Genomic DNA, 5,758 nt, shown 5'->3' with positions numbered 1-5,758 from the left:
GGGACTAGAACAATGACTTGGAGTTACAGGGACTAGAACAATGACTTGGAGTTACAGGGACTAGAACAATGACTTGGAGTTACAGAGACTAGAACAATGACTTGGAGTTACAGGGACTAGAACAATGACTTGGAGTTACACAGACTAGAACAATGACTTGGAGTTACAGGGACTAGAACAATGACTTGGAGTTACAGGGACTAGAACAATGACTTGGAGTTACAGGGACTGCTTTAAGTTGGTTGAGATCCTATTTATCAGACAGGTCTCAGTGTGTTCATGATGAGTCCTCTATGTACACCAAAGTTAGCCATGGAGTGCCTCAAGGATCAGTGCTTGGTCCGATTCTCTTTACATTATAGATGCTTCCTCTAGTTAGTATTATGAGAAAACACTCCATGAACTTTCATTGCTATGCAGACGATACTCAGCTCTACATAGCAATGAAGCCAGAAGACACCAACCAGCTTCGTAAACTAGAAGCCTGCCTCAAGGACATCAGGACCTGGATGACCAGAAACTTCTTACTGCTCAACTCAGACAAGTCTGAAGTTCTAGTGATTGGACCAAAGAACCTTAGAGAGACTTTCTCTGCCGATATGACGGCCCTTAGTAGTATTAGCATAGCCTCTAGTACCACTGTTAGGAACCTAGGAGTTCTGTTTGATCAGGATATGTCCTTTGATTCATACATTAAACACATTTCAAGGACAGCTTACTTTCACCTTGGTAATATCTCTAAGATCAGACAGATCCTGTCACAAAATGATGCTGAAAAATTAGTTCATGCATTTGTTACCTCCAGGTTGGATTACTGTAATTCTATTTTTGCAGGGTGCTATGGTAAATCTCAAAAGACCCTCCAACTCGTCCAAAACGCTGCAGCTCGTGTTCTTACTAGAACGAGGAAAAGGGACCACATTACTCCTGTATTGGCTTCTCTCCATTGGCTCCCTATAAAATCTAGAATAGAATTTAAAATCCTTCTGCTCACCTACAAAGCTCTAAACTGTCAGGCACCATCTTATCTTAAAGAGTTAATTGTACCGTACTATCCGACAAGAACATTACGTTCCCAGAATGCAGGCCTGCTCATGGTGCCTATAGTCTCTAGATGTACAACAGGAGGTAGAGTCCTCAGTTATCAGACCTGCTGGTACCTACAGTCTCTAAATGTACTACAGGAGGTAGAGTCTTCAGTTATCAGACCTGCTGGTACCTACAGTCTCTAAATGTACTACAGGAGGTAGAGTCTTCAGTTATCAGACCTGCTGGTACCTACAGTCTCTAAATGTACTACAGGAGGTAGAGTCTTCAGTTATCAGACCTGCTGGTACCTTCAGTCTCTAAATTTACTACAGGAGGTAGAGTCTTCAGTTATCAGACCTGCTGGTACCTACAGTCTCTAAATGTACTACAGGAGGTAGAGTCTTCAGTTATCAGACCTGCTGGTACCTACAGTCTCTAAATGTACTACAGGAGGTAGAGTCTTCAGTTATCAGACCTGCTGGTACCTTCAGTCTCTAAATGTACTACAGGAGGTAGAGTCTTCAGTTATCAGACCTGCTGGTACCTACAGTCTCTAAATGTACTACAGGAGGTAGAGTCTGCAGTTATCAGACCTGCTGGTACCTACAGTCTCTAAATGTACTACAGGAGGTAGAGTCTTCAGTTAACGATGTAGCAGGATTTGAGGTCAGCGAGGTCACTTCAGGGTTAACTTTGGGTTTTCAGTCCTGCGAGGGTCATTCACTTGTTACCTGGATATATCACCATGGTAACTGACACTGCACACCTATGTTTGGAGATAAGAGATCATCCTGTGAAAAGCTCCGCCTACTGACCAATCAGATCTTTAGATCGTGGAGCTCCTGGAGTTGATGGAGAGAGGGGGAGGACATGATTTCACATTATAGTCTGTTAAGTTAATGATTATGTTTCACTGTGTGATGGTCTTGGGTCCGTTGCTATGTTAAGGCCGTGGAGAGTGGAGGAAAACGGCGGGCAAAAACTCGGATGCAGGGATTTCAATGCTCGTTGTTTATTAAATAAACACTCCAACCTTATCAAGCCCGGTTGTACGGCTACTATCGTTTCAAACATGAACAAAATAGTGCCATATTTGACCATCACTGTTATTCTATGAAGTAAAGAAATCAGGAGCGAAACAAAATACGTCCGACCTGCGTAGTGTGCGCATCGTTTCACGAGGAGCAGGAAGCACAGGCACTGCTTAATGACATCGCCACTAAGCGACACAGTATACACATTGGTATACACACAGCATATTCCATAATCACAACTGTTCCAACTGATAGACATCAACACAGACTGAAAAAAATCCCAGATTTTCCTTTCTTTGCCCTTGTTGTCCTTCCTGCATTTGCTCCTGCAGCTGTGTCACTTTAGTCTTTGGAGCCTGTTTGTCTTGAACTTATTTATATTGTTAATATAGTCTGTAGTTTTTGTCTTTTACACCACAGGACACACCGACACATTCACACACTGATGGTATAGAGGCTGCTAACAGAAGCAATGGGAGCAATTCAGGCTTAAGTGTCTGGCTCAAGGACACGTCAGACATGTTGCTGCAGGAGCTGGAGATCAAACCCTCAACCGTCCTGGAAGGTGTAGTGGAACATGTGTGTGTGTGTGTGTGTGTGTGTGTGTGTGTGTGTGTGTGTGTGTGTGTGTGTGTGTGTGTGTGTGTGTGTGTGTGTGTGTGTGTATGTGCATATTAGACAGAAGCTCAGTCACTCTGAAACAAAAACAAGAACTGATTTACAGAAGTAAGAAAGAAAATTATGAGAAAGAAGCAAAAACAAAAGTGAAAGTATGAAGTCAGCAACCACACCGAACAGGACACGTGGTGTGTGTGTGTGTGTGTGTGTGTGTGTGTGTGTCTGTGTGTGTGTCTGTGTGTGTGTGTGTGTGTGTGTGTGTGTCTGTGTGTGTGTCTGTGTGTGTGAAACTATTTCCCTTCGTAGAAAGTTTAAAGGTTCAGTTAACAGACGTAACGCACACACATCCACAGTACACAAACCACAGCAGAGGTTAAAAAAGGTCATGATGAACATGGTGGACTCACTGATCTCAGAGTCAGCAGGATCTAATCATGCTCACTTCACTCTCACATCACCTCATGTCTGCAGGGTCAGGGGAGACAAGACCAGCGGGACCAGACCAGGGGGGATGAGACCAGGTGGGACCAGACCAGGGGGATGAGACCAGGGAGGATGAGACCAGGGGGGACGAGACCAGGGGGACGAGACCAGGGGGGATGAGACCAGGTGGGACCAGACCAGGGGGGATGAGACCAGTGGGACCAGACCAGGGATAGGATGAGACCAGGTAGGACCAGACCAGGGGGGATGAGACCAGGGGGGATGAGACCAGTGGGACGAGAGCAGGGGTAGGATGAGACCAGGGGGGACTAGACCAGTGGGACAAGACCAGGGGTAGGATGAGACCAGGGGGGATGAGACCAGTGGGACGAGACCAGGGGTAGGATGAGACCAGGGGGGGCGAGACCAGTGGGACAAGACCAGGGGGGATGAGACCAGGGGGGATGAGACCAGTGGAACGAGACCAGGGGTAGGATGAGACCAGGGGGGCGAGACCAGTGGGACAAGACCAGGGGGGATGAGACCAGGGGGGACGAGACCAGGGGGGACCAGACCAGGGGGGACCAGACCAGGGGGGACCAGACCAGGGGGGATGAGACCAGGGGGGATGAGACCACAGGGATGAGAGCAGGGGGGACGAGACCACAGGGATGAGAGCAGGGGGGACGAGACAAGGGGGGGGGCTGATTTTATACTCAGATTAGAATCTTCTTTTAAAGTATAGATTTACTTTAGTGTCAGTACAGTACACACAATACACAACACTGTGTGTGTGTGTGTGTGTACGTGTGTACGTGTGTGTGTGTGAGTGTGTTTTTACGTGTGTGTGTTTAATCACGTAACTTAGTCATATTTAGGGAACTCCATGGTTGATGGAGGAAGTGAAGGTGAAGAAACGTGACTTCAGTGCACTGATCACGACCCATCAAGGTGAAGAAACGTGACACAAGTGCACTCAGGACGGTCTATATAAAGTCCATGAGAGTTCAGCTCAGCTGAGTCTAGGACCTCGGTCTAGGTCCAGGTCTAACCTTACCCCCGGACAGCTGGCTTTCTTCTGCAGGTAATGAAAGATTTTTATTTACACATTTGATCATAGAATAACATTTAACATATCATTCAAACATGATGAGAAAGCTGTCATGGTTTTTGATTGGCTAAAAATCTCCACGCCGATATTTAGTCTTTTGCTTGTTTCTTCCTTTTTTTACTCTGTGTGTGTGTGTGTGTGTGTGTGTGTGCTTGTATGTGTGTGTGTGTGTGTGTGTGTGCGTGTGTGTGCATGTGTGTGTGCATGTGTGCGTGTGTGTGTGCGTGTGTGTGCATGTGTGTGTGCGTGTGTTTGTGTGCGTGTGTGTGTGCGCGCATGTGTGTGTGTGTGTGTGTGTGTGTGCTTGTATGTGTGCGTGTGTGTGTGTGCGTGTGTGTGCATGTGTGTGTGCGTGTGTTTGTGTGCGTGTGTGTGTGCGTGCATGTGTGCGTGTGTGTGTGTGCGTGTGTGTGCATGTGTGTGTGCGTGTGTTTGTGTGCGTGTGTGTGTGCGCGCATGTGTGTGTGTGTGCGTGTGTGTGTGTGCGTGTGTGTGCATGTGTGTGTGCGTGTGTTTGTGTGTGTGCGTGTGTGTGCTTATGTGTGTGCGTGTGTGTGCTTATGTGTGTGCGTGTGTGTGGGTGTGTGTGCGTGGTTTTGAAGAAAACTGAAGTAACTTGAATAACTAACTTCAAATATTACATGTATCATCCAGTAATAATAGATCCCTAGGCCATGATAAGTCTGTCAGCATGTTCTAATGTGGAGCCGACCCAAAAAGTGGAGCTAAACCCTGCAGTCCGCTGATTGGGTGAAAGAATGTTCACTTTCCGTGTTACGTCGGTAAACAAAACTCTGCCGTGTTTAAACCATTGACTGTAACACAGCTGGTTGTTTACGTGTGTATTTGTCCTCGCCGCACACAGCCTTCTCTGAAACAAAGCTGGATGAGTTTAGTAATAAAGAGTCACATGACAGTGACAAAGGAGATGAACTGCTGGAGACATCCAGCAGTTCATCTCCTTTGTTCAATTTATTAGTTAGCGGTTAGCGGTTAGCTGCTATCATATGATGCTATTGACATAACGACTATCTGTCTTCATCCAGATCAGTTTCACATACGTCAACAAATTAATTATCAGAGTCTGTATCTACAGTATAATTAACTCTGTAGCTTCCACAGCTGAATATCTCCTTGCTGGCGCCGGCATGTTTGTACTGTCCAAGAGCTTTTATCTCACATCTATACGGCTAATGTTGACTTTTTGACACGCGTCAAACTCACATACAGACTGATCGAACTCCGCCCGCTAGAAAATAAGGACGAAGAAGATGTTTGTTTTTTTTCTCTACTTTCCCGCGGGTGGTCTTGTTTGTTGGTTTTTGACCCCACAGTCCTGTAACTTTTTCACAACATCCGTCAGAGCGCCCCCTATCGTATTTCACTGAAAGCACCAATTGACAGAAAATCTCTTCAATGGCGGGGAATGAGTTAAAGGAGGAGGTAAAAGTAAGGTGACTGATAATGGTTTATATGAAGTCCATCAGAGTTCAGTTCTGTCAGAGTCCAGGACCTAGATCTGGTCCCACTCTAATATTGTGCG

The sequence above is a fragment of the Symphodus melops genome (genome assembly GCF_947650265.1).
Source record: "Symphodus melops genome assembly, chromosome: 1".
Taxonomy (NCBI): domain Eukaryota; kingdom Metazoa; phylum Chordata; class Actinopteri; order Labriformes; family Labridae; genus Symphodus; species Symphodus melops.
Note: the sequence above shows the minus strand (reverse complement) of the source record.